Here is a 19,353-nt window from a genome sequence, read left to right on the forward strand (position 1 = left end):
TGTTTGAGCCCATTGGTGCAGCCACTGTGTCCTTCCATCTTGTCAAGAGTCCTCCTCTACTTCCCTGACTCTACCGTGCATGATGCCCTTTTCCAGGGACTTGTCTCTCCTGATAATGCCCAAAATATGTGATTTGAAGTCTCACCATCTTTTCCTCTAGGAGTGTTCTGGTTCTGCTTAATATTTATTGGTTCTTTTGGCAGTTCATTATTCCTTGACAGCCCCATAATTCAAATGCATCGAGTCTATCCAGTCTTCCTTGTTCAGTGTCCAACTTTCACAGGCATAGGAGGCAGTTGAAGATACCATGGCTCGGTTCAGGTGGACCTTAGTCCTCAAAGTAACATTCTTGCTTTTCAACCCTTTAAAGAATCTTTAAAGAGGTCTTATGCAGCAGATTTACCCAAGGTAATGTATCATTTGATCTCTCGATTGCAGATTTCATGAGTATTGATTGTGGATCCAAGCAAGAAGTCCTTGACAACTTTAATTATCTTCTCCATTTATCACGATGATACCTATAGGGTTGCTACGAGCCTGTATTGACTCCATGACAGTGAGTTTGTTTAACACTGAGCTATAATTTATACTGAAGGCTATCTTCCTCGATCTTTATCAGCAAGTGTTTCAAGTCCAAGCAAGGTTGTGTCATCTATATATCCCAGGTCGTTAATAAACCTTCCTGATGTTGAAATCTTCATATAACCAGCTTCCATAATTACTTGCTCAGCTTACAGATTGAATAAGTATGGTGAAAGATAAAATTGTGAATAAATACATGCGAATGCTCCTTAGAAGCAAGGATGGTGAGACTTTGTCTCATAGACTTGGGACGTGTTATCAGGAGAGATGAGTCCCTGGGTGGGTGGGGAGACATCCTGCTTGTAAAGTGTTAAGACATTTCACCTCACCATACTCTTTGTCCTGTTTAAGACTTCGTGATAAATGCATCTCTACAAATTGTGTCTGAGAATTGGGGTCTTCTTCACCCTTCAGCACACGCACGATGTCCTTGTCCAGCAACTGGTCCCTCCCAACCATATGTCCAGAGCACATGAGGTTACGTGTCACCATCCTTGGTCTAAAGAGTGTTCTAACTGTACTTCTTCAAGACGTGGTAAACTAACTTCCCCTAATGACTCAGGATCCTTCCAAGGCCTAGAAGAAATCTGAGCGTCCCCCTCCCTCTCCCGAGGGCGGGAGTTAGGTTTGGGGAAGTGGGATGTAAACAGAAACTAAGAAAGCTGAGACTTCTCTTTCCCTCGACCTTGGACCAGGTGGCAGCAGGGTGTACAGCTCAGCCATGGCTAGGATTGTGGGATACAGAAAGGTTTTCCCCCAGGTTGTCCCCCCCATATTATATTCCAAACCTATGATGCTGCTTGCAGCACATGGTAAATGACCCTACACTTGGAGGTCAACTGCTCAGAGCAGTGGTTCTCAACCTTCCTCCTGCCGTGACCCTTTAATACAGTTCCTCATGTGGTGGTGACCACCCCCCCACCATAAAATTATTTTCGTTGCTTCTTCGTAACTCATTTTGCTACTGTTATGAATTGGGCGATCTCTGTGAATGGGTCGTTTGACCCCCAGAGGGGTTGAGACCAACCACAGGTTGAGACCCGCTGGCTAGAGATGATCTCCCTGAGCCATCTAGAGCAATCAGACCCTGTTGTCTGTCCCACCCGAGGTGAGGCCCACTCCCTGCTGATAGGATAGAGGATTGCTTCCCTGAAGGAGAGCCCAAAGACAAGGTCAAGCAACTCAAGGAGGCCCGAGGCTAGGCTGCCATCTTGAATCTAGGATCTGCCCACCTTGTTACATGTGTATCCCTGGCTCGTCCCCCTCCTACTGCGAGTACACCCCTAGCTTATTCTCCTCCTATTGCATATATGCCTATGGAACAACCCCTTCCCAGTTATGATGTAATCAGGGGGACTCGCACATCCTGAAAATGTACATAAGCCGTGAGTGGATACATATTCACTCGCCCTGCCCAGACCTGGCTGCTGAGATCATGGCCGTCTTGGAGGTGAGCAATTACATACTATATCTTGTCTGATGTTTCTTTAATTTTGCCCCTCAATTATACAACCACCCCTTGGACCCGCTTGATTGTTGGGGCTGGTACCACACAAAGATCCAGGCATGAGGCTGTCACGGCAGGAAAAAGGAAGAGCCACCAAAACAGCCGGGTGATCTAAAGGTGGGTTTGTCTCAGCTGCAGTCACCAAAGTGAAGCCGCATCAAAGCTCCCAAACTGGAGTTGCCCCAAACCCACTGCATGTATTCTCACCCTCACCCCCCAGACTCAGCCGAGACCCCCAGGGAGTTCTACAAGGGCCAGGACACCCCCTGTGTCCGCGGCCCAAGATAACACAGGCCATGTGCTGCAGGCTCGCCAAGCGGGAGGAGACCCCAACAACCGAGAAAAATGAGCCGAGTAGATCGGGAATCAGATGTTGCCCATCATTCCCAGGACCAGCTGTTGTCTTGTAGACGCTGACTCCCAGGCCCGTGCGCTCTGCAGGGCTCTTTGGCTGGCTATTGCAGAAGCAGATGGCCATGAGCCCATAAACGCCTTCCCTTTGCACCCCCACGCTCTCCATGCTCACCCCTGGAGACCCCTGAGATTATCTCAGGCCAGCTCATGGGCCGGCGAGTCGATGCCAATTCCTAGCAATCCTATAGGACAAGGTGGAACTGCCCCTGGGGGTTTCTGAGACTTTACTCCTCCACCTTTTTCCCTCTGAGAGAGACTGGTGGATATCGAACTGCTGACCCTTTGGACCACAGCCCAATGTGTAACCACCATGCCACCAGCAAGCGGGACTTGGAAAGCATCGGTGGGCGGTTGCTCAGAAGCTTGCAGGGAGGCTGGCGATAACGGCTTCTGAGAGGATGTCCTCGGTTCCCCAGTCCACCAGAAAAGGAACCTGGTCAGGGGATCCTCTCTGCTCTACTGGCCTCGGACAGGTGAGAGTTTACGGCAAGAGAATGAAACTGGACAAAGCAGGAGGCCAGGGCAGAGGCAGGGGATCGCCACAGCTGCCTTCCCTCCAGTGCTTCTTGATGCTGGAGGAGGGAGGAGCACAGCCCAGCCTCCGGGGCTTGGCGAAAGGCGCTCCCATTGGCAGGTCTTGCGGAATGACCTGAAGCTGTGGGAGGCCCCTGGGGAATCGGGAGAGACTCAGCTTCCTCGCACACGGAGAACATGGTTTGGAAATGGGCGCTGGAGCCAGCAGCTCCAAAGGCGGCAGAGGCAGTGAGCCCAGAAGACCGCCGTGCCCCACAGCGCCAACCTTGGCAGCTGGACGGGCCGTCTTCCAGACAGGACAACGGTGGACTCTGGCCGGATGTGAAAAGCCAGCGAATCCGCTTGTAGGTGTGGGTGCCAAGAGATCCTTGGGTGGGGGTCCACATGTGAAAAGCTGTTCTTTCCCAGACTGTTCTCCCTAGTGCCCGATTGGAAACAAGCTAAGTTGCCAATAATTGGAGGTTGGTCAAAATGCTGAACATTATCCGATGGGATTGAATAACAAACTGTATGGGAAGGGCAGGGATATATTGGAGTGAGTAATTCATGTTGATAAACATATCATTTTAAAAGTGCCGTACACTGACTGATGAAAAGCTGCAATGCTGTGAGCGCCACGTACCCTGGAGACAGCGTGGTTCCGTCCCAGACGGCCAGGAAAGCAAGTGGCTCCGTGAGGGGAACCACACTCACTCCGTAGCTGGTTCCCTCGTGTGCGGGCTAAGCATTTGTATCAACTGGGCTGGGCCAGGATTCTCAGCAGGTGGGCTCACTGTGGCTCTTTGCCGGCCTCTGCCCTGGCTGACATTGCAGTTTGACGTGACGAACTGGTACCCACCCTCAGGGAGGTTCCAGGGTAGACTGTGTGCCACCAGGCTTTTACTGGCTGTTTCTCAAGAAGTGGATCACAAGACCTTTCTTCCAAGCTCCCTATGTGAACTAGAACCTCAGGGCAACAGCTAGGGCAGGGGCTCTCAACCTTCCTAAAGCCGTGACCCTTTCATATAGGTCCTCATATGGTGACCCCCCCCCACCATAAAATTATTCTCGTTGCCACTTCATAACTGTAATTTTGCTACTGTGATGAATCAGGCGACCCCTGAGAACCACTGATCTAGGGGAACTTTTTATTTTTGGCCAAGGGCCATGTGGATGTTTATGACACCATCCTGGCCACACAACCTTATCACCCTAATTGACCAACAGCAGTCAAGAGATGGAACGGCACATTGCATTGGGTCCATCTGCTGCACAGCGCCTCTTTTTTAAAGACCTCTTTAAAGTGTTGAAAAGCAAGGATGTTACTTTGAGGACTAAGCCACGCCTGACCCAAGCCATGGGATTTTCAGTCACCTCCTTTGCATGTGACAGTTGGACATTGAATAAGGAAGACCAGAGAAGGATGAATGGGGTTAAATTGTAGCGAATATTGAAAAGTACCACGGGCTGCCAGAAGACCAAATCCGCCCTGGGAGAAGCCCGGCCAGAGTGCTCCTGAGAGGCAGGGATGGCGAGACTGCATCTCAGGTCCTTTGGACCTGTTGTCGGGAGAGACCAGTCCCTGGAGAAGGGCATCATGCCTGGGAAAAGACAGGGGAAGCAAAAAAGGGGAAGACCCTGAGCAAGATGGACAGACACAGTGGCGGCAACCATGGGCTCAAACAAGAACAGAGACTGGCGCAGGGCCGGGCAGTGTGTCCTGCTGTAAGTTCGCAGATCGCTGAGAGTCTGAACCAGAGCTGGCCCACAAGCCAAACTCCAAACCCCACCTGCTTTTGTCACTCCCTTTTCTCAAGCCATCCTTAGTTAGTTTGCTTAAAAAAATATTACATCGGCGAATGTAAATATATTATTCCATTTTTATTAATAGATATAAATAAATCATGTATTCATTGGAATAAATTAATACAGGTCACAACAAATTATCACACAGGACTGTTGTATTACCTCACAATGTGGAGCACGATGCTGCTGCAGTACAGTGATAATACATTACAGTAACATTTATCAATGACTTTGAGCCTCTGGGAGAACACCTGCTCATTTTGGTCTTGGAACACGCACTCACTGCCATCAGATGGACTCTGGGCCTCACGGGCCAGGAGAGAACTGCCCCATTGGGTTTCTGAGACCAACTCTATGATAGCAGGAGGCCTCATCTTCCTCCCGCAGAGCCTAAACTGTCTTCTACCATGTCCTGTACAGACAGAGTCTGCCAGCTCCTGTTTAGACAGTGGAAAGGTAGACTATCCTGGTACCAGGAGAAAGAAGTGTCCCAGTGGCATCGTAGGGAACATGTTGGGCTCCCAACTACAAGGTCAGCCGTTCAAAACCACCAGCTTCTCGAAGGGAGAAAGAGGAGACTCGACTCCCGTAAAGTTACAGTCTTGGAAACCCACAGGGGTGGTTGTAGGCTGTCCTATCGGGTGGCGATGAGTCAGGATTGACTTGAGGGGTGTGTGTGTGTGTGTGTGTGTGTATGCGCGCGTGTGTGTGCGTAGAGTAACTTGCAGGGCTAGTGCTTCGGTGGATGGATTAGCTGAGCCTCCACGGACAGACATCTTCATCTCTGGACCATCCGTCCTTATCATCGGTGCCGCGTCGGGCTGATGGCAAACGGCCGCGGCAGCTCCAGGCATCACGTTCAAATCAGGAAATGGCCCAAGGGGATACAGAGACCTTTGAGACTTTTACTCAAAAAAACTATCACGTTGGGTCTGGGTCCTACTGACCCAACATGATCCCATGTGATGGTGTTGAACTGTCCCTGTGGGCTTCTTGAGCTGGTAAATCTTTACAGGAACCGAAATCCTAGTCCTCCAGTGGAGTGGCTGGGGGCTCTGAACTGCTGACCTTGTGGTTAGCGGCCCACCCCATAACCCAGCACACCACCAATACTCCCTTGTGATTCTTCGGAATGTGAGGGGGAACAATGTCCAACAGATACCCTCTCACATCACATCAGCCAATACTGGGTCACATGTCCATTCCTGACAAGTGGGGAGACTGTGGCTCACCCGTGGGCTGGGGGTGAGGTCAGCATCCCTGGAGGTGTGTAGTGGAGTGGGAGCGGTGGGGTACCATTTGAGGATGGTCTCCAAAGACTACTTCCCCTCCCTCTGCTCTGCAGACTAGCCATGTCAGGCTGTCTGGCACTTACACCGCTGTCCAGTTCGTCCTTCCCGTCTTAAATCGGTGCTAGCCGTGAGCAACTAATAAAATGGGGTATAACTTTTAGGGCTAGGTTATAAGAAGCTGAGCAATTCCGGCCTTGGTCTCTTGGAATACTTGTGTGGAAAGCCAGCCACCAAATACAGAGCCCAAGTACTCAGCGCCATGTTGAGAGGAAGTCCAAGCAAATCCATCGTGATGAGAACAAGGGTGTGTTAGTCCAGGTAGACTAGAGAAGCAAATACAGGGAGACATGTGTATAAGAAAGAGCTTTATATAAAGAGTCATTGTACAGTAAGACAGCATCCCAGCCCAGTCCAGATCAAGTCCATAAATCCAATATTAGCCCATTTGTCCAATACCAATCTATACAGCCCTCTTCAGACTCACGAAACACATGCAATGACGCTAAGTGCAGGAGGATCACAGGCCAGTGGGTGGGAAGTCTTGTGGATCCAGTGGCATTGTAAGCATCTCAGTGCTGGCAGGGGTCTCCACGTGGCTCCTCCTGCTCAAGACACCAGCCTAGCTCTATGTGTCTTATTAGCTGCAATGTCTCCCAGGGAGTGAGTCTGTGTCCTGCCTCCAGCAAGCTATTTATCTCCTTAGTGCCTCCAAATGAGGTCATCAAGCTGCGACCTGATTGACAGGCTAAACTCCACCCCTTCGCTCTTAATCCTCAGATTGACACCAGATGATGTAACTACCGCACCCAGGCATTCCAGCCATCCCAGAAGAAGCACCAGACTGAGTGGAGAGGCCATCTGGGATGACGTCCATCCTCACGGAGGCTTCAATGAGCCCTGTCTCAGCCAAACACACGGGAAACCTCAAGTAAAAAGTGCTGCGTCAGCCAGAGAACCATGGGGGAGTCTAATAAGTCACTGCAAGTTGTTTGTAATACAATACACAGCTAGAATGGGTTGGATTCTGTTTCCCTGCCCTGCAAAAAAAAGATACGTTCAAGTCCAAACCCTTGTGCAACATGGTGGGTGTGGTAACTTTCACAGCATCAGAACACGCCTGGCATCACACCATCAAGCGTACTTCCCCAGGAAAGGCCAAGTAATCGGGCAACAGTACCAAGCCTTCTGGGGTAGAAACTTGGGCCAGGGGAACACCTCAGAATTTAGGGGGCAAAATCTATCAAGGTGTCCGTCCCCGCCCCCCCCCCCCCAAGGCCAAAGGCTACACAAAGAAGTTCATTTCATAGGACCCTGGTGCGCACGAACATGCATTTATTTGAGAATCACACCATTGAAGATGTAATTCAGATGCAGGTCTAGATGATGAGATCCTACTGGATTAGGTTGGACCCTGGATCCATGGCATCCTTATAAGAAAAGGAGGGCGAGAGACAAGGAGAAGACAGAGATTGAGTTATGTGTCTCCCAGCGTGGATTGCAGGCAACCACCAGAAGCTGGTAATGCAGTGGTTCCTCATCGGACTGCTGGCTACAAGGTTGGCGGTTTGAAACCACCAGCCACTCCACAGGAGGAAGACGAGGGTAGAGGCTGGATGTCTCCTGAAGCCACCCTAATGCCGCTCCTCCCCCGCTAGTCTCACCTGTAGCAGGAGGCCTGGGTGGGGAGCATTCCTACAGAGTCCCCCGTGCCAGAAGCCCAGATCAGGCTCCACTTCCAGCCAGCCTGTCCAAGCCAGCAGCTTCAGGCTGGCATTTGCCCGAGGTGTTCAGAGGAATAGGGAAACTGACTTGGCTCCAGTATAGCTCCCCAGGAGATGCCCCATCTACTCACAGTCCTCTGCCACCAGAGGCGACCCCCTCCAACACACACACACACAGCACCTCCCTCCCGTCCCCCCACTGGTTGACTTTAAAACAACTGGATCAGATTCTTCACGGAAAGGTTGCAGGGCCGATTTGTTTTCTCGCCTACAGCTGCCCCGTGCGTCAGCCGCCTCTGCCTTCCTGGAAAATCACTCAGCTCATCAAAACCACAAAGACCCTCTGGAAAACTCGGGAGTTCGGCCTGTGAAGGGCACTATGCAGATCCCTTTGGGAAGCTCTGGAGGCCTAGCGGTCACACGATGGGCTGCTAACCACAGGTCACCAGCCGCTCCTTGGGAGAAAGACGAAGCTTTCGGTGCCCATCCAGCGCTACAGGCCCGAAAACCCACCGGGGCAGTTGGAGCCCGTCCTATAGGGTCGCTGAGTCGGGATTGCCTGGATGGCGGCGAGTTTGGTTTTGTGGTTTTGGGGATGCCAACCCCAAAGCTAAGATGTCCTTGGGCCACCAACTGAAGGCGTGAGACCTGAGGCAGGGCTGCACGGGGCTGGACTTCCTGTGGCACCTCCACCCTGAACCAGAAGATGGCAGCATTGTAACAGGCCTGGCAGGAGAGCTTCTGGCTCATGGCCTGGGTGGTGGCTCCCTGTCCTGTGCAGGAAACTCACCCCCAGGGGAGAGGTGTCATCGGGTTGTTTGTTTTTTAAGTGTAAAATGACACCCCACCCTCACTCCCGCAAGCAAACCCAGGCACAACACCCTGCACGTGAAACAGGAGGGCTTCCGGTGAAGGGCACTGCCTCCACCCTCCTGAAGCTTCAATGTTCTCCGGAGGCGCATGCGTGAGCGTGTGTGTCACACACCTACCTGGCTGCTAACTGTAAGGTTGGAGGCTGGAGGGCACCCAGGGGCACTCAGAGGGGCAGGAGATCTACTTCTGAGAAGCCACCCCATGAACATCAGCAGGAGCAGGTGTTGGCTGGCACCCTGGGGTGGGGGGTGGCCAGCAGTGGGCCCCCAGCCCTTCACAGCTGGGTTTGGTTTGAGAGAGCGGTGATTGTGAACGTGCCCGGGAATTCTCATTTGGCCCAGAGGACTCCCTCCACCAGGAAACTATAGACACTCGCCGACTCCGCGGGACCCTGCAGGGCAGGGCAGAGCTGCCCCTGTGGGTTTTCGAGACCGCCACGCTTTGTTCTTGGTGGGATTAAGTGCCATTGGGTCGGCTTCGACTGTCGTAACCCAGTGCAAAACCGAACACAAGGCTGCATGGCCCCGCTCCATGCTCACACTAGTTCCCGTGCCGGAGCCCAGGACCCGAACCACAGTGGGGGCCTTCCTCTGTTTCACTGCCCCCTTTTCCAAGCATGATGTCCTTCCCCAGGGACTTTTCACCGGAGTGGAAAGCCTCCTCTCTCTGGTTTCGAACTGCTGACCCTGCGGTTGACCAGCCCTTCAGGCCACCAGGCAACCAGCTGCTTGCTTGCTGGACTTTGATCGACCTCACCTCGTGGCTTGATTGCCACGTGGCCCAAAGCACAAACCAGATGCAGGCAGGGGGTTCTGAGTCAGGGCCCAGAGAGACTCAAGGACGGAAGAGACTGTTCCTAAGCCCTAGACACACACCTGCCTCTGAGCCAATGCTCCAAGGGACCCAGGAGGAGGCTCCCAGGTGAGGGAATCCCAAAACTCACCACCATGGAGTTGATTCCAACTCACAGAGCTTTTACAGGACAGAGTAGAAACTGCCACTTTGGGCACCCAAGCCTGTGTACGAGAGCAGACAGCCTCCGCTTTCTCCCGAGGACTGGCTGGCTGGCCAGTGGGTTCGAACCACTGACTCTGGCTTCAGCAATCCAACCCAGAGCCCACCATGCCCCAGGGCCTCCGAGGAGGAAACGGGCAGGTACAAATGGGAAAGAGGACCTCTAGATTGTTGGTCAGCTCCTAGGAAAATCGATGCCAAGGGTCAGCTTGAGTAAGTCCTTTCTACCCGCACCCACGGTGGGGCCCAGAACCTGCCTTTCCAGCACCAGTGGCTCGGGGTGGGGGTGGGGGTTGTCTGCACCCAGGTCTCGTAGGAGATCGACTGCACAGCCGCTGGCAGGCTGTGTGGATTCTGTTCCTAAGTGACAGGCGCGGCGTTAAATAAGGTGCTTGGCACAGTTTGTAGTGAGCTTTCAAAGGCTGTTCATCGATGCTCCCACCACCGCCCCTATCCCACTGGAGCCATAATGTGTGGCAGAGACTCAGGAATTGCACTGTGTACCATGTCCCCTTCAGAAACTCCAGTGGCCCAAGAGTGCAAGAGTGAAGCATTCGGCTGATAGCCCACAGGTGAGTGAGTGGCTTTGGGAGGAAGATGGGGCGGGCTTGCTTCTGGACAGATGGACAGTCTTGGAAACCCTGCAGGACAGCTCTCTGTCACTCGATAGGGGTAAGCTGAGTTGGAATTGCCTTGAGAGCAGCAGACTTGGTTATATGCAATTAAAATGATCTAAGAGGATCGTTGGGACTTTCCCGATGGAGTCGCCAAAAGTGGATCACGTCACCCCAGGAGGCAAGATGGAAAGTGGTCGTGAGGACCTGGTGCTAATCAAGACAGTTGCACTGTGAGCCTCCGCGATGTCTGCTTTGCTGCGTGGAGGTCGAGCGAAGCAAAGGCCCGGCGAGGGCAGCGCTGCTCAGATGCTTCCGCATCGGGCGGAGAGCAAAGGTTTGCTTCCACAGCCTTCCGGCGTCATGGAATCTTCTGGATGGCAGCACGTAGATCACACCACGACAAAGACATCTCGGGTGACATAGAACCACTCCTCTGTCATCCAGGAGTCTATATGTGGAATCCCTTTCTAGCGGCTTCTGCACACCCCCACCGCCACCCTGGGACTGTGGGAAAGACTTGCTCCTCATGGTGTGACATGATGAAACAGACCCCAAACCGGAGACAGCTCGCTTTCGTATTTTTGGTTAGCGCCCCAGCGCTGAATGGTCCATATGTTGCCAGATGAATAATCACTTGGTGAGTGGAAACAAAACCAGAAATAGGAAACCTATGAAATATTTTCAGACGGTGCTCTGTGACTTAAAGGGAGCTGTTCCAACACTGTCTGTCAGACCGGGTGCCTGTCTGCCTTGATCCCCGAAGGAGGCACCCAGAGACTAGGCACCCATCGCAAGAGCCCAACTTACTCTCCTCATTGTCACCCCGTCAACCCCATTCCCGGCGACCCTTGGTTGCCCGGGAGAACTGCCGTCAGGTTTCTTCATCTTTCCTGTTCACAGGAGCGGGTTGCCAGCTCTTTAGTCTGAGGTGCTGCTGGTGGGTTTGAACCAGCAACCTTTTGGTTCACTCACTCTCCGCCATCTGAGTTGACTGCCACTCACAGCAGGACTGCCCCTGTGGGTTTCTGAGAATGTGTGACGGTTAGCTTTGGAGTGCCAACTCGGCTCCTGTACGAACATGCGGGTGGAGTTTAGCTTGTTGATCAGGTCACAGCTTGATTGGAGGGTGACCGAGATCAATGGCTCTCTAGAGGCTACCTCCTACCACCCCCACGCTGCTCCCACCTTCCTGCTGACGAGCCACGTGGAGCCACACAGACCTGTGAGAGCCCTGGAGATGCTTCCACCGCCACCGGATCCACAGGACTGTGCACCCACCGGCTTGTGGTCCTCCCGCATTCTCCATCACTGCATGCTGGGTGAATCTGAAGAGGGACTTGTGGACTAGTGTCGGACTTATGGGCTAATATCACACTTATGGACTTGATCTGGACTGGGCTGGGATGTTTTCTTGACATCCAATTGCTCCGATATAAAGTTCTCTCTTACACATATGAGTGTCTCTGGATTTGTTTCTCTAGTCCACCCAGCCTCACACAGATGGTAACTCTTTCTCTCTATTTTATTTTTTTCTTTCTCTTTTTAATCAAGTGTTAGAAGGGTTCTCTAGAGAAACAAAACCAAGACACTTATGACATATATATATATATATACACACACACACACACACACACACACACATACAACATGAAGAAATAAACAGCTAATTAGCCCACAGAGCAGTACAGAGGACTCAGTTCAACTCACTCCCATGAGACAGTGAATACACTGGCAGTCCTTCAACTCACAAGGGCTGCTGGGTGCAAGTCAAGGAAGCAGACAGCTGAGTCTTCTGAGAACAATACAGGCAGACCTGCCACAGGCAGCAAACAGCAGGGCAGGTTACCAACAGTCAGCCAGATGACAGGGTCCGACAGGCCCCAGCTCAAGTGATGTATACTCCAGTAGTGTGGTGAAGCAGGTCTCGAAGGAACCTCAAGCGATAGCAACATGGCCCATGGGTTGGGTGTCCCACAGGCAGTGCAGCTTGCAATTTGAGGCAGAGAACTAGCTAAGGCAGCTGCACACTGGTCCGATCATCAGGGAGCAAGAGACAGGCAAGGCTCGCCAAGCCAATGATCTCTTCAATTAAACTGCAACCATATTAATCTCACATGTGTTTATTGGCTAGGTTGGCACAATAAACCTACCTACCACATCATGTGATGTTTATTCTTCTGCCAATCGCAATCGATTTCCATCTACAATTATCCTTCAGGGAAGAGACAGTGGGTCAACTGAAGAAGTAGCTGCGACTGTGAGCCGTGGCGCTAACGCGACTGCACTTTCACATACGTGCCCACTGATGGACCGATCACGCAGAGTGTCTTTGGAAGGCATCCTGCACAGCGGGGCTTCAGCCACAGGGCATGGGTGGGGCTTTCGCCTGCCTTCTCCAATCCTGCCTTGTAGCCCCTGAGACAGACCCTGCTGGTCTGCGATCAGGTGGTATTTACGTGGGGTGTGTAGTGGGAGTGTGTGGTAGCAGTGGATCCAATCTGAGGATTCACAGAGCCAAAACATAATTATAAAAAAATCTGTGCTCAAAGCCAGCCTGCTTTCCGAGCCAATTCTTAATTCCTTTGGGACGGCCATGCCAGGACTCCGGGAGCACCAGCTCGGAGACTGAACAAGGCCAGTTGTCACCCCATCTCCCCGGTCGACTTTATTATTCATACACATGGCTCCCGACATCTCCCCACCCGTCTGCCACCCAACTCCTGTTGGTGACGTGGTGCCACTGGTACCGCTCCCTTTGCCCACCCTCCTCCCTGTGTGCGTCCCCCTGGTGTCGTCACGGTTCTGCTAACTGCAAGGTCACCTCCCTCCCACTCACCTGGAACAGTCTCTCTGTCCGTGCACGCTGCCTGCTGGCTGCCTCTTGGTCCTCAGACTCACCTCGGGAGTCACTTCTGCACGGGAGCCTCCCCATACCTTCTAGAAGAGGTTAGGGGCACGGTTCCCGCCGTCACAGTATTTTGCAGCACCTGTCTAAAGCCGTCTAGGGAACCCTGGTAGCACAGTGGGTACACATTGGGCAGCTAACTCTAAGGCCAGCAGTCCGAAACCACGGGATTAGTTGGACAGTGACAGGTGTTGCGATTGACCTGAACCTGGTGCACTGGATAGATTGACATCACCCGGGACCAGAAACTCTGTTGAGCAGTCAGGACACATACATGCAAGGGTTCAGGCTTGCTAACTTTCTGATGTTCACAGAAAGGCCGGAGGTTCAAGTCCAACTAGAGGTGCTTCAGAGGAAATGCCTGGCAGTCGCCGTCTGAAACCACCTGCCACTGAAGCCCTGAGGAGCACAGCTCCACCTGGACACACATGCAGGGCTGCCATGAGCCAGAATCAATGCCGAGGGCAACGGGTCTGGGCAGAGTCATAAGCAACAGGAGCTGTGGGGTTATTCTGGGACTGAAGCTCCTTGGGGTCTGAAGGGGGTGGAGTGGGGAGGAGTGGTGATACCCCAAGAGGGGCCCCTTCCAGAAGCTCCCACCATAAGAGAAATGGAGACAGGCCGGGTGTGGCTCAGGGATCTGTGGCCCAAGCTCCTCGCCTGTCCCCTCACTCCCCGGCTGCTTCCTCCCATAGGTTGAACCAGAGGCCCAAGGGTAACATAGCCCAGGTAGTAACCATGTCTTTAGGGACAGTGCCATGGGACCAAACAGAAGCTCACTGCCATCGAGTTGATGCCAACTCACCGTGAGCCTATAGGACAGGGTAAGACAGCCCCTGTGGGTTTCAGCAAGGAGCAAGGCAAAGGGCAAGGTACAGAGAAGCTCTTGCGGTCTCTCTTCTTAAAAGGCCATACTCCCAAGGAGCCACCAGACAAAGAAACTCACTGGTGACCCTATAGGACAAGGTAGAACTGCCCCGTGAGTTTCTACCATTTGGCCAGCCCCAAGCCAGGGCCCTGTTGACAGCCAGTATCAGCGCCCACCCTATGAAAGAGCCAACCCTTAAGATGCTTCCAGACCCAGCCTTTCAACCACCCCAGCTGGTTCTGGATGGAGCGGAGACAAGCTGTCCGCAGGCTCTGCCCAAATGGTAGAGTTGTGGGCAAATGAAATGCCGTAGCTGTCCAAGCCCTTGGGAGTGGTTACAAAGCAAGGGATGGTGGGAACTCAGCTTCTGCAGACAGATCTGGACTTCTGAGACTGGCCTTGAGGTGGCCCACTGTTTATCCATAACAAGATAATAATATTCTCTGCGCTTCTAGCAGTCTTTGGGAAAAAAACAAAGTGTTCTGTGATAGTTAAGGTTGATTGTGCCAACCTGGCCGATAAACACGTGTGGGATTAATTGAAGGGTGCAGAGAGAAATGGCTCAGTGAGCCTCACCTTTCTAGTTCTCAGGTCTCTTGCTTTCTGATGGTCAGACCAGGGTGCAGCTGCCTTAACCAGTTCTCTGCCTCTGCTGGCAAGGCTCACTTCCTGCAAGACATCCCTGAGGAGAAACCACATGGACCTACCCTGATGCAGCCCTGGGTGCTGGAGCAGCCGTGTAGAGACCCCTGCCAGCGCTGAGATGCTTACACACTCACTGATTCGGTTTTCCTCCTGCAGTCATTGCATGTGTTTTGTGAGTTTGAGGAGGACTTTGTAGATTGGTGTTGGACAGATGGGCTAATGTTGGACTTAAGGGCTTGGACTGGACTGCGTTGGGATGCTTTCTTAATGTACAATTACTTTTTATATAAAACTCTCTCATATGCTTATGAGTTTCTGTGGATTTGTTTCTCTAGCCTACCCAGACTAACACACATTCTTAGTGAGAGCACTGTATGTAAGATGCTGGCATGTACTGGCTACCCGGTACAAGTTCGTGTTAGCTGCTATGAGTTGAGTCCAACGGTATGAGTTAGTCCAGGTAGACTAGAGAAACAAATTCACTGAGACTCGTGTATGTGTAAGAGAGAAGTTTATATCAAGAAGTAATTATACATCAATAAGGCATCCCAACCCAGTCCAGATCAAGTCCATGAATCTGATATTAGCCCATTTGTCCAATACTTAGTCTGTAAATTCCTCTTCAGACTCACACAACACATGCAATGATGCTGAATGAAGGAAGATCACAGGCCTTGGGTGGAAAGTCTTGTGGGTCCAGTGGTGGTGGAAGCCTCTCAGCACTGGTGTGAGTCTCCTTGTGGCTCCTCCAGCTCCAGGCCTCTGGCTCCATCATTGTAGTTCCATCTGGCTTGTCAACAGGAAGACAAAGCAGAGTGTGTGTCCCGACTCCAGGGAGGAAGACAGGAGTTCCAGAATCCTCAGGAGAAGGCCACGCCCATACAGAGGCCTCATTGGCTATGACCTAATTGACGGGCTAGACTCCACCCCTTCGCTGTTGTTGACGGGAGAGGGTGTAAGTGCCATACTGCTCACTCAACTCCACATGGGCAGAGCCGAGCTGCTCCAGGGCTTCAGAGTCGGATCACCAGTTCCGTCTACCTAGGACTGATCTGGGTGGGATTGAACCGCCAACCAGAGTCCAGGGATGTGAAAACCTTTACAGCAGACAGAGCACGGGGGAGTTGATTTCAGCAGCTGTTGCCAGGCTAAATTGTAGCACCTTATCATTTGGTCATCCTATTGACCCATTTTAAGTTTACTCCCGCTTGGTAGTACTTTCTGCTTTCTTTTTGATGGAGGTTTTTCTCTGTTGTATTTGGTCATTGTTGCTGGGTCCTGGTGTGCATCTCTCTCTCTCTCTCTCTCTCTCTCTCTCTCTCTCTCTCTCTCTCTGTGTGTGTGTGTTTTGTAGGTTTCTCTATACAGGGAATTCAGGATAACCAAAAACCAAAGCATGCGTCCGTGGGGACTCAGAGCAACCTTATAGGGCAGGGTAGAACTGCCCTGTGAGTTTCTGAAACTGCAACTCCTTTTTTCTAACCATCTTATTGGGAGCTCTTACAATATCATGACATCCCTTAGTTCAGTCACATCAAGCAGGTCCGTACAACTGCTACCACAGTCTGTTTCAGACAATTTCTTTCTTCTTGAACTCCTCAACACTGGCTCCTCTTAGACCAGCGGTTCTCAACCTGTGGGTCGCGACCCCTGTGGGGGTCAAACGACGCTTTCACAGGGGTCGCCCGATTCATCACAGTAGCAAAATGACAGTGATGAAGTAGCAACAAAAATAATTGTATGGCCGGGGGGTCACCACCACATGAGGAACTGTATTGAAGGGAGGGAGGCGGCACGAGGAAGGCTGAGAACCGCTGCTGTAAGCAGTGTGTGGTGGGTGTGGTGGCTGTGAGCTGCCCTTGACCTGGCCCCTCATCGCACGGTGACCTGATGCACACAGAGGTGCTGCCCACACCCCACACCGGACGGTGAGCCACTGTTGGAAGCAGAGGGCTTTCTTCCTATTCCTTCGTGGTCTAGGAGCTCCACCGGAGCCTAGTCAGGGTCAGCAACCCAGTCTCCACTGACAGACAGACAGACTGATCCTCAGGCTGCTTCTGAGGTGCCTTGGCTGGGAACGGAGCTCTGGCCTCTCGCCTGGGCAGAGTGGTTACCTACTCAGAACCAGACCCTGATGGCCTTTCTCCCTTCCCTGTCGCACCTGCCTGCTCCCTTCCGGGGAATCCCTGGTGGTGCAGTGGTTGCGAGTTGGGCTGCTATCCGCCGGGTGGGCGGTTTGAAACCATCAGCTGCTCGGAGGAAGAACGCCTGGGCTGTGAAGAGTTTACGTCTCAGGAACCCTCGGGGTGGGGGCGGGGCTGCTATGAGAGAGTTTGGTTCCCTTGCTCTCAGACAAGCGCCTCGTCCTGTTTCTGGGGAAGCCAGGCTTCAGTGCCCCCCAAAGGAGCGGCCTGGAAGTTCTACATGTAGGTCATGCCAAGGTGGGGACAGACTTGGAGGAAGGGCACCAGAGGAGCAGCATGGTGTGATGGAGAGGGTGGGAGGAAGATGCTGGCTCCTGGTGGGGCCACCAGGCCACAGCTCCTCAGGAACTTCTGTCTCCTGGCCGCACAGGAGTCGCTGTTTCTGCCTCCGCCTCCTCCTCAGGGCAAGGCTGTGTCCCTGGAAGGTGTAGCAGGTCACACTCCAGGCTGCTAACCTCCCAAAGGCCATGCTGTCCCCTCCCGGGAAGAGGCACAGCCTTGGAAACCCACAGCGGCAGTCCCACCCGGCCTTACAGGGTCGCCGTGAGTCGGAACGGACTCGATGGCAGGGAGTGAGACTCCTCTCATGCACTCTGGTGACACACCTGGGACGTGACACCCCATGTGCATTTGACCTTTCAAATGGAAGGAGTCCACTGACCAGGTGATGTTTCTACAGCTTTCCTGCGTTCACTGCCATTGCTGTTGGGTTTTGGAATTTCTGTCCCCACCTTCTTCAAAAATGAGCCACTTTCGGTTGGAGCAAGCAACCCACGTGGTTGTTGGCTTCTGGGGTGATTCCCTTCTCCCAGGGGACACCGGATACGCACAATGACCTGATACACCCAGGACAAAATGCAGGTCGTCACAACTTCAGGTGGCTGCTGAAGGTCAGGAAGGCTGCTGAGCACGCTACGACACACAGCTCCTCACGACAAAGCACCACCCATGCCATGATGCCAACCTCTGACTCATGGCAGCCCCACGTGCCCAGGTAGAGCCAGGCTCATCAGGGTTCAATGGCCAAGTTGATGGAAGATCACCAGCCCTGTTTTTCCAAGTCGCTACTGCGTGGACTCGACCTTGCCACCTTTCTGTTAGCCACTGAGTGTGTAAACAGCCACACCACTCAGGAACTCCAGCAAACAGTTTTCTGGCCCAGAATGTCCACAGCGTTGTGGCTGAGACCACCCTGGTCCACGCTGAGCAGGTTCGGTTTGTTTGCTTGTGAAGTTCTGGGTGGGCTGGGGCCAGGCTGAGGCAAGTGAGGTTTCTTAGGTTTAGGGTGCTCTCTGGGCCCCGGTACCCAGGATGATTCTCACTCTTACACGTTGATTTACTGCCGCATCACCCCTGCTTCCCAAACGTTCCCATAGCCTGCCCTGGTGACGTAGGGTCGGGCTGCTAAGCACAGGTGTGAGTGGTTCAAACCCCCTGCAGCTTTGGGGGAGAAAGACGAGGCTCTGCTCCTGTAGTAACCGTTAGCCTTGGAAACCAACAGGGGCAGTTCTTCACGGGTCACTGGGAGTTGGCATCTATTCGATGGCAGTGAGTGTGGGGAATTGTGGAGCCGTGGATCGAATTGCGGCCCCCTCCCCTAAATATGTAACAAGTTGGCTAGTGCTTGGTGCTGAGTCCTGTGTGACCTCCATTCTGGGCTGTGTTGTAAATCCTAACTCTTGCTTGTTAAGGAAGCAAGGTTGAGTAGGATGCCTCTGGAGTCTCTCCGCTTACACGGTCACACTCTCACTCGGGTCACACCTTTTCTCTTCCAAGAGATAATGGGAACGAGAAGTGAGCAGACAGGGGAGGGACCTCATCCGCATCAGAAAGAAGAGCCAGGGAGGAGCGTGAGACCCTCCCAGACCAGGGAAGATGGCTGGCAGGACACATGGAGCTCTCCAGGAAACACAGCTGCTGAAAGGAGACAAGGACCGTCCCCAGGCACCCTCTTGTGTCACTGCACAGAAACCCCGGTCCATGAAAGCCGAGCTTCCCGATTCCCTTCCCACCATGCCTATCACTTACCTCTGCAGACACTTCACGTCAGTGGGGTCGTACAGTACTTGCCCTTCTGTGTCCCACTTACTTTACCCAGTATCCGCATCCAGCATCTGTCTCCTTGGGCTGAGGACTGTCCCCTCGTTCATAGCTGGGCCACATTATGCCCATCCATGCATCTGTTGATGGCATCCGGGCGATTGTGAATAAGGCTACAGTAAGCTGTTTGCAACCCTGCTCTCAGGCCCCCCCCACCCCCCCTCCCCGAACTCACTCTGCTCTTGACCTTCCCAAATGGGGAAGGCTGCCCTGGTGGGTCTGCCTGTGAGGCTTGTACTTGATCAGGGGAGGAGGCAGGAACGGATGAAGGGAAAGGCCTGGTTGCTAAGTG

Source organism: Tenrec ecaudatus, chromosome 13 (genome assembly GCF_050624435.1).
Source record: "Tenrec ecaudatus isolate mTenEca1 chromosome 13, mTenEca1.hap1, whole genome shotgun sequence".
Taxonomy (NCBI): domain Eukaryota; kingdom Metazoa; phylum Chordata; class Mammalia; order Afrosoricida; family Tenrecidae; genus Tenrec; species Tenrec ecaudatus.